The following is a 10,124-nucleotide window of genomic DNA, read 5'->3' as shown; positions in this document are numbered from 1 at the left end:
AAGCTGCTGTATTTTCAGATAAGCAGATGTCTTTCCTGTGTCATCTCCTCACACACTTTTGACTACTGAAGTATAAAATTTTAATTTCATTCCTTATTCGTGACATTCCTAGCCATTCAGAATATGCATATGGAAATCAGGTTAATAAAAGTTTTAGCCATAATGGAAATGCATGGGAAAAAACACCCTTCCCCTATTTTGTGGTATGTTCTATTTTGTTTGCATCCACCTTCTTTCTCAAAAATTCTTTGCCAGTCCTGAGCTCCACTGGGAGCAGTCACAGATTCATATAGTTGTTAAGGTTGGAAAAGACCTCTAAGATCATTGAGTCCAAGTGTGTTCAAAGTGTGGGGGCAGCATTAGTGTTTGAGCTCACCCTGTACAATGATGGAAAATGGAACTTTTTACAGGGGATCCATTCTCTGTCTGGTCCATAAGTGAATGTAGTTCCTCATGACCTGGTCCAATGATTCCAATTCAAACAGTAAGGAATACTCAAACTGCACATTTTGTGCTATTGCATACAATGCCCACCGTGGCTTAGTGTGTGCAGGACACAACTACAGTGTTGTCTGAGGCCTCAAATCCTCCCCCAGAACAGTTCTCAGTAGTGGGAAATGTTTTGTGCCTCTGAATCTCCTGCTGAAAATGTACAGCCACAATTAATCAAATTACTCATCTGTGACAGCTCAGGTGGATCTTAGCAATACATGTCTGACCATAATGTCTTTGACAAATGGCTATGTAATATTGCCCTATCTCTTCACAATCCTGTCCTTTGCTCCCTATGACAGTTGCCATTACAAAATGTAACTAAGTTCAAGACCTCTGTCCTGATCCTTAGGAGGGACCAGTGACCTGTGCCCAGGACATCTGAAAGATCAGTTAAAGCCTGCAAATGAAAATCACTGCTAGTAATTCAGCTCTCCACTACAGTGGAGTATCTACAACTACAGTACAGATTCCTGGACTAAAAAGTCACACTTCTTGCAGTCCTGGTCCAAAACTATGACATGATTTCCCCTGAGTTCAGAGACATTATGGAGCATCATGACATACTGCCCTAAGGGGTACATGTATTCCTTCAGTTTAGTCTTCTCTATGAATGCAGAGTATTTCCACTCTGGGGAATGCCAGATCAGTGAACAGGAGCTTTGTAGATACTGAATGTTCAGCCCCTACTGCAGAATCTGCACTTCCAGACAACTCAAAAAATGAGTTGATAAACTAAGAGCTTTATCCAGTTACCAATGGCTGAAACACCAGGCAGAATTATTTTACTTCTAAGTAAAAAGATGACTTGCCATTCTAGAAAGGATTCAGGAATTGCCTGTCTTGGGTAGCTGAGAGGGAGAAGTGTCAGGCTGGAAAGCAGTATCTAAATTCACTGCATGCCAGTCCTTGCCCCTCCCTGTGCCAAAGGTATGGAAGGCAAGAAGGAAATAGTAGCAGAGCAAAGGAAATAATTAACAGCAGATTGTAATTCACTGTCATTTCATAAGGCAAGAAAAGACAACTCCTGCCTGTTGTGAGAGCAGATGGTGGGTCAGAAAGCCCAGAGCTGGGAGGAGATGCAGGGTACTACTGATAAATTGGGTGGGATTTCTCTGTGTCTGTTTCAGAACTGCTCTCACACAGCCAGACACTAAATGTGGGGCAGCACAAGTGCCAGGTTGGCACCATGCTGTGTTTCTTGGAAGCACATCCCACATTAGTGATGCCAGAGGGGCCAGAGGGTTTTGCCTCTCTGAGCACTTCCTCTCTCCTCCTGTGCATATGCAGCTGTAAATTATTGCAGGTTGTGTCTCTTTTGTTATCTTACAGTTCAACCATTACAGGGATTCTGTAAATAAGGTTAAAGTTTCTAGTCTTGACTGTGAATTATTTGATCTTACAACACCAGAACACCTGTCTGCCTGGCAGACTTCCCTTCTCTCACAAAACACGCTTGCCATCTTCTGGCCAGGACACCAAGCATCACAAGGCTGGCTGGAAATACACTCTCAAGTGTCTGTACCACAGGGGCTTTTCAGTTGTTAACACAATCAACCAAGCAAACAAGTTGAAATGAACTTTTGCTTAGAATATGAAGCTCCTCTATCACAGAAGAATTTATCTTTCAAGCTCTGCAAAACTCCTCTCTTTGATTCATAAGGATTTGCATGAGTTTTTTCTCCTCTATTCATACCTGTAAATATGCTGAGTTTTATTTATTCAAAGTCTACAGCAGACATTCTGCCAAAAGTTAATATTATTATGCTGTTTTACATTTAAATCACAAGTTTCAGTGGCTTTTATAGGAAACTAGTGTTGATCAAAACTGGAATTACAGTTTTCATGAATATTTATTAAACACCAACAGTACAGTGGAAGGTGGGGCTGAGCACAGTTCATGTGGGTCAGGTTCCAACACAAATATTTGATATGGCTGTAATCAAAACCAATGGTAGAGTTTGATATCACCTTGATATCTTCAACCAGGGAGGATCTTCCAGGAATATCACATTTTCTGCCATGGCAGGTCTAGTTTCCAGTGTAATTCTGCCTTCTCCTTTTGTCTCTCACATGTGATCTGCGAACATGCATCTCCCAGATCAGCTCTTCAAACTGAAATCAGCCTGAGAGGTGTGTTGTTCCAGATAAAACCAGAAAATCATTCTTTCCTGTTTGGGACTATGTATGCAGACATGGGATCTAGGGCAGGATTGTTCTGTATGTGATTTCAGAAAATTGAGCTTTTCCACTGCAATTTTTTTCTGCCAAGGCTTTGTACTGACAGTGGAGTTTAGCGAGACTGGGAGTTACAGCATGAACCTCAAGACTGGAAATGCTGAACATAGTTCTAGAGAGAAGCAGGCAAGGCTCAGCTCAGTAGTTACAGGGAGACTCCTCTACAAGGCAGGGGTTTTCAGGAAGAACACATTTTTTTCCTGTGCCTTGTCTAGTTTCCAGTAAATTTCTGTTCAAAAAACAAGTAGCACAAATGGTAAAATAAATGTTGAGCCCCAAGTTGAAGGAAATTGCCTTGACTTTTGTTATTTCACTTTGTAACTCAGGGGTTCTACAACTGGATTCCAAATGTTACTAAATATCTGAGAGAAACAGTCTACAAGGCCTTTGCTTTGCATATGTTGAATTAGAATAGGCAGATCTTGCCTTTCAGTGGTACAAAATCCCCACATGCAGCCATGCACTACCTCATCAGGGGAAAAAATTGAGTGTAATGCATAGTTATTTCATTAGCTATAAAAAATAACATACAGGACAAAGTTCTATATGTACAGCTGCTATTTAATGTGTCATTTCAAAGGGAAAATTTTCATTAATGAGGCTAAAAATTAGCACTGGATCTGCATTTTATTTCTTACCTTACAACTGTCTAACACAAAGCATGGCTGAGGTAAGAGAAATGCTCTGATGGCAGCATGTGCTCCACACAAAATACCACAATCATTTCCATTTCTCCTCTTAATCAGGCACAGAATTTCCGAGCTCCTGTCTGGCAATCAAAAAAATAAGCTGCACCAGCTCTTAGGGTGTTCCAGCTTCCCACCTGTTTTAGCAGACACATTTTTCTCTGAATAAATAGGTATTGAACTTCTATTATAAGAAGCAGTAGCCAAGAACAGCTTCAGAACAAAAACTAATATTAAAATGCAGAGAAATAATGAATATAAAGTCCTTGGACGAATTTCTAGCATCTGCTCTGAGATATTTTTAATATATTTTACTACTTTAACATTCTAGACTTGTTTTTACTGAATATGTAATTTGTAGTAAAACACACTGTCTTTTCTAGTATGGATTAATAACAGGATTAGGGGAACCAGGAAAACTGCTAAGAAAGGGGATGATATCCAACAGGCAAGCACATAATACTGCCTGTCTCAAGCAAGATGCACTCAAACATTCAAAAACCATGGCAGGAGACAAAGGAATACATGGCAATAATGAAATAAGGGGTATTCATTCATTCTTTGTTTTTGTTTGCTTAGTTCTGGAATACATGGTCAGCAGTTCTGGAAAGGAAAGCAGCAGTGTGTGTGTGTGTGTGTGTGTGTGTGTGTGTGTGTGTGTGTGTGTGTGTGTGTGTGTGTGTGTGTGCAGTGACTTAGGAAAGACAGACATTTCTCCATGAAGTGCTTGGAAAACAAAAGAACAACAGCGTAGGTGAAAGGATCAGGGAGGAGCGATCTTAAGTGGTGTATTTCCCAAAGGCCCCGGCTCTGGGGAAAAAAAGCCAGACAGGAATGCTGCCCTGAGCACCGTGCCCCGGGCAGGAGCTGCGCAGGGCCTAGCTGGCAACCACACGGAGCTGTCCACTCTGCCATCCCCATGAAGAAAAGGGGCTGTGGCCGGCGGTACATCCCTCTGGGATGCAGAAGGCAGGTCAGGGCGGGAGCTGCAGCCCTTAGACATATTCCTTGTCTGTCCCTGTTCTTGTCTCCTTGCGAAGTATGCTGGTCTGAGTTAGCAAACGAGACAAATAAGCCAATGAGTAACAATATAGTTTGTTCTCTTATCCCCTTCTTTTTCCACAGAAGACAAAAGACAAAGGCTCGTTCTACAGTTTTGTAGAAAATTGCAAAGCCATAACCAGCAAGGCCTAATGCATTTCTTAGCAATCCTCTCTTTACTTTAAAGAGAATGAAAAATTTAGTATTAAAGTACTACAGGGAAAATTACAGAACTAAGAGATTTTCCTCATGCAGATGACGCATTTATATGTTAGTCTTGTTTTCTGTCAGCAAGGACCCAAGGCTTGTCCCTGTGCTTTGGCTCTCCAGCACCTGCCTTTCTTTGTCAAGACAGAAAACTCCTTAGATACTTGGAACTTTCCAAGTGAGCATTCTCTTCAAAAAACATGCGTAAGAGCACCATCCTTCACTAAGGGCAACAGAATCATGGAACCATGGAATCATAGAATGCTTTGGGTTGGAAGGGACCCTAGAGATCATCTGGCTCCAACCCCCTGCCATGGGCAGGGACACCTTCCACTAGGCCAGGTTGCTCAGAGCCCCGTCCAACTTGGCCTTGAACACTTCTAGGAACAGGGCATCCAAAACTTCTCAGGGCAGCCTATTCCAGTGCCTCACCATCCTCACAGCAGAGAATTTCTTGCTAACATCTAACATAAACCTACTGTGCTTTAGTTTGAATCCATTCCTTCTTGCCCTGTTGCTACAGTCCCTTGTAAAACATTCCTCTCCCTTTCTTGTAGACTCTCTTCAGGTACTGTAAGGCTGCAATTAGGTCACCCACAAGCCTTCTCTTCTCTAGGTTGCACAATCCCAATGTTCTCAGCTTTTCCTCATAGCAGGGATTCTCCATCCATCTAATCACCTTGGTGGCCTCCTCTGGACTCGCTCCAACAGGTCTGTGTCCCTTCTGAGCTGGGGACCCCAGAGCTGGATGCAGTGCTCATACGTTACAGACATTGTCACTTCATGCTGATGAGAAATCAAAATCAGTTTTTCACACAAACAAGTGTAAAACAATTTGTTTTGCTAAATGTTTAGTTTAAGGACATTGCTTTCTGCTTTCTTAGCATCTTTTAAGAAATACTATCTAAGCCCACAGCATTTAGCTTTAGAGAAGGAATAAACCTTAATAGAAAAACTCTTAACCCCTCTAGTTTTTACAGGAAAATTCTTAATATATTCAAAAGGTCGCTATGTCAATAACAATATTTACAGGTTTTACCTTAGTTTTTCAAATTATTTGCTTTTTTCTCTTCAGAAGAGACAGATATAAACTGTTCTTGTGTAAAGACTACTGGTGTCTTTTATTATAATTTTAAAAATAGCCACATGAGTACAAATTGTTTCCATTGAACCTCAAGCAGCAATACCTTGATCTTTAATTATTTTGCCAGCACTGCACTGGAAGGGCCACACACAAAAGTCTGTCTATGGTGAACTCGTTTGATGTAGGAGAGTCTGTGCATCTTTCTGCATGAGCTGGCACTTCTCTCTCCTCTGCAGAGCACATGCTGACAATGCCAGGGCACTGCTGCAGGAGGCAGGGATGATGGCACAGACTGTTCTCTGCAGCAGGCAAGGAGCAGCTTTACCCAGGCACAGCTGGGTGCTGAATCCACCACAGCTTACATTAATAAAACATTGATATTTGGCTTTTAAGACATGCACATTTTTCTTTTCAATGCTAGAATATCATCCTAGAAGAAAATCCACATTAGGTTCCTTTCATGAGTCTTTGTTTTCTGTTTCAGTCAAAAATACACATATCCTTAGTGATTGTAATGAAAAAGCTCTTAAAACAAAATGTAACATATACTGTACAGAGCTCTATTCTTATATAAGGAATGAAAAATTGTATCAGGGAATTAATTGCAAAAGGGATCTGGGAAGGAGGAATTAAATTTGGAAATAGTTAATGGTTTGCTACATTCATTGCAAATTAAAATGCATTTTTGTCTTAAACATTTCCACTGTTTTTCTCAGCAGCCAGCTGTTTTCATTCTTACAAAAATTATTGTTACTGAATCAGACTAAATTTTCATGTGGAATTTCAAGGCAAAGGTATTGTAAGTATTGAGGTTTTTGGGATTTTGTAGTTAGGAATTAAAAGCCAATGGTCTAAAAACTCTCCATGCACTTTTATTCTTTTTATTTATAAAAATGTGATTTTTGCAAGACCGTGTGATTTTGCAATATCTAATGTGAGCACTGGCATTAATCCAATAAAGCCTTTGGCTTGATGGGATCATGAGAGCACTTAAGCAAATGGAGTTTTAAGAACTCTAAAGTTGTTTTGCCAAAAAGTAGGTTTAGATTTGGCCATAATATTTGGGCACAGCCCCTAAACATGGTGTCAGCAGACTGGTAAAGAAAATAAGCAGTTCTACCATTCCAGAAGAAAACAAAGATTGCCTTATATTCAGTTAATTTAGGGCATCCAACTGACACAGCTGCTAATTTGCATTGATGTCATTCCTCTTCCTCTAAAAATCTCAAATTGAAAAATGTTAACAGATTTTGAAAAAAATTGTATGAATTCTGACCTCTCTGAGCTGCCAAAATTACCCTAAAATCATTTTTATGTGACACAGAGTAAAACCCCAATCTTCTGACCCATACCCTATAGAGAACATCAGAGAATCCCAGTGAGTTGTTATTGAAACAGACTGATTTGCACCTGTCTGACTCAGCCAGATACAGGAGGTGCCTCAAATTATCCTGAAAGCATTTTCAAGTGTTCTTATTTATTATGAAACAGCTCCCCAGGGCTTGTTCTTTGTGCTGCCCTGTCATGGGCGGAGGTTTGACACTTGACACCAAGTCAGGGCAGGTACACCCGGGCTTGGTGATACACAGAACAACCTTCATCTGCACCCAGGACTATCTGCCCTTAATTAATCTACACAGACAAGCAAAGGAGCGTTCTGCTTAATTGTTATGTTAGCTATGAAGGAGAAATTACAGAAGTCCTTGACTAAGAGTATTAATATCAATTTACTGGGAATAGTACTTAACCCTCAAATATGCAAAGGAGTTGAGACTGCATTTAATACTAGAAATAAAATGTCAAATTTCCCTTTATTTGTGTCTATAACTGAAGTGAATTCAGTAGAGGTTTAGTTGTGTAACAAAGCTGAATTTAATTTATTTTTCCACATTTGAAGGTGTGCACTGCAAATTGCAAAATGAAAAGTAACCAGTAGGTGTCATCCCCTGACAATCCCCTTTAGATTTACTTTTTTAAATTGAACTGAAGTCAAAAGTAGGAGTCCTAAATGCTGTAACAAGTTTTCTGAAGAACATGTGTAAAAAATGTACTAATTTGATCTGATATGCCTTACTAACACTAGGATTTCTGGAATGTTTGCAACCTGGAAGTGTTCAAGCACCAAACAATTTGCAGATATCCATGACTGTACACACATGCCGAAGTAACATGTGTAAAATATGTCCGTAAATGCGTGTATTTAAACCTGAAAATCCATTTAATGGATTCCATTTAATCCACATGTCCTTCAAGCAATATAACTATGTTCTACAGCATTGCCTCTGATCCTGAAGCTGCACTGCAAAAGTAGATTTAAGATCCTCTTTACAGATGAGAATATTAAACAAAGTTGAAAGGGCCTCGGGAGGGCAGGGAATTCTGTTTCCATAAATGGTTGTTTAAGTTCTTGATTTCTTGAAATTACACCTCATGCAAATAAATAATTTCATTACTGGGATTTATCAAGTGCCCAGAGCTGCTTGATATACATTGTTTTTCATTTCAAATCAAATACTGTTATTTATACTCAGCTGCTTTATACTTAGTTGAGGAGTAAAATTATTCAGGCAAGTCTGAATCGCTGTGATTCAGCCATCCTCAAAAGTAAGTAAAATAAGCCCTTTTCACATTTTAAACCCCGACCTCTATTATTTGGCGTGGGGAGAGTTACTAGGTCAGATTTACGCCTTTCAGCATGTGATTAAAACATGCACTTTGTCCATGTCCATGGATTTTGTAATACAATCCTTTAGCAATCTGGCAACATTTCTGGCTTTGTTAGCTGAGGCATTGCTTAGGAAAGTTCCTGTGCAATACGCTTGTGGTCTGATCCAAAATCCTTTGGAAACAATAGAAAGGCTTCCAAGGGCTTAAGCCACTGATGAGTGAGGCTCACAAACAGGCTGAGCCCCAGCAGGTGCAGCAGGAGGCAGACCCTGCTGGGAAATTGCAGTGTGGCAGATGCCAACAGGCTCACAAACCCATCTCGTTTGTGCTCTGGAACCTGCTTTTAATTCCCACAAGCCATGGGGTAGGAAATGCCCATGTTTCAGACAGGCAGATACTGTTACACATTGCTTTCAATTTAGTAATCTGGTTTTTTATATGGAAATCGTAGAATCATAGAATGTTAAAGGTCTGGTATGGACCATAAAGGCCATCTAGTCCCAAACCCCCTGCCATGGGCAGGGACACCTCTCATTCTACTGGGCTGCTCCAAGCCCCATCCAACCTGGCTTTGAACACTTCCAGGGCTGGGGCATCCACAACCTCCACGGGCAACCTGTTCCAGTGTTTTACCACACTCACAGTGAAAAATTTCTTCCTAGTATCTAAATGACTTTTCCCCTCTTTCCATTTGTACCCATTAGTCCTTGTCCTATCACTACAGTTGCTGATGAAAAATCAAGGCAGCTTGATGCTTTCCATACTCCTTGTGTCTGTGGCTTCTGTGATAATGCACAAGGATGCATTAAAAGGAAAATGCCTTTTTTCCTATGACCCTGATCTATGGTTATGCATCAGCTAAGACAAGGCTTGTGCATCCCACTTGAGAGAGCTGGGAATTCTCATTAGTCCTTCAGTGTGTTCCAGCATCCTAGACAGTGCTGGGCGAGGCTGCAGCCATGGGGGCATCCATGGGGACACCGGGGGTTGATCCCTCCCGAGGGGGTTGTGGCACAGACTTGCATTTCTATGGCTGGCAGAGATCCCTGAGACAAAGCTGGGATTTAGGGCCACTCTAGGGACACGAGGGGCTGAGATGCTCCAGCTGCCATCCCACCATGTGAACAAGCAGTGTGCTCAGCTGGCCAAGGGCATCCTGGGCTGTATCAGGAATAGTGTGGCCAGCAGGACCAGGGCAGGGATTCTCACCCTGTTCTTGGCACTGGTGAGGCCAAACCTCAAGTCGTGGGTCCAGTTACAGGACCTTCCATTCAGGAAGGACATCAAGGGGTTGGAGAGAGTCTAGAGAAGGGCAACAGAGCCAGTGAGTCCCATGTGGAACAGCTGCAGGAATGGGGGTTGTTTACCCTGGAGAAAAGAAGGCTCAGGGGGGACCTCATCACTCTATAACTGCCTGAAAGGAGGTTGTGGCCAGGTGGGGATTGGCCTCTTCTCCCAGGCAGCAAGAGGCAGGTCAAGAGGAAATGGCCTTGAGCTGCACCAGGGAGGTTCAGGTTGGATATCAGGAGGAATTTCTTCTCAGAAAGGGTGAATAAACACTAGAATGGGCTGCCCAGGGAGGTGGTGCAGTCACCGTCTCTGCATGTGTTTAAGGAAGTCAGCAATAGGACAAGGGGGCACGGGCTTAAGCTCTGCTAGGGGAAATTTAAGTTGGATATCAGAAAAATGTTCTTTTCAGAGAGAGTAAT

Source organism: Pithys albifrons, chromosome 4 (assembly GCF_047495875.1).
Source record: "Pithys albifrons albifrons isolate INPA30051 chromosome 4, PitAlb_v1, whole genome shotgun sequence".
NCBI classification, from domain to species: domain Eukaryota; kingdom Metazoa; phylum Chordata; class Aves; order Passeriformes; family Thamnophilidae; genus Pithys; species Pithys albifrons.
This window is presented reverse-complemented; position numbering follows the sequence as displayed.